This window comes from Zerene cesonia, chromosome 7 (assembly GCF_012273895.1).
Source record: "Zerene cesonia ecotype Mississippi chromosome 7, Zerene_cesonia_1.1, whole genome shotgun sequence".
Taxonomy (NCBI): domain Eukaryota; kingdom Metazoa; phylum Arthropoda; class Insecta; order Lepidoptera; family Pieridae; genus Zerene; species Zerene cesonia.
Window position 1 is genome coordinate 5,400,880 of NC_052108.1, and position 297 is coordinate 5,401,176.

The window sequence follows — 297 nt, forward strand, 5'->3', positions numbered from 1 at the left end:
TATACCGATATTCCTACGGGATACGGTTACGCAGCACGCTTACGCGGTTTCAACCGCGGGTCACAGCTAGTATAACTATAATCACCAATCGAGGGTATTTTAAAGTTTTGTACAAATAAATCCTGGCATGCAGCCTGTCACACATTTATGAAATTAAAACAGTGTGGTTGTTGTTTTGATCACATTCACATTAATAGTTTACCAAAATAAAACATAATTCATAGATAAATGAAGGCATGTTTTACAGATGTAAAAAATATACATATATTTTCCAGCGATAAGTAGTATCTATATATC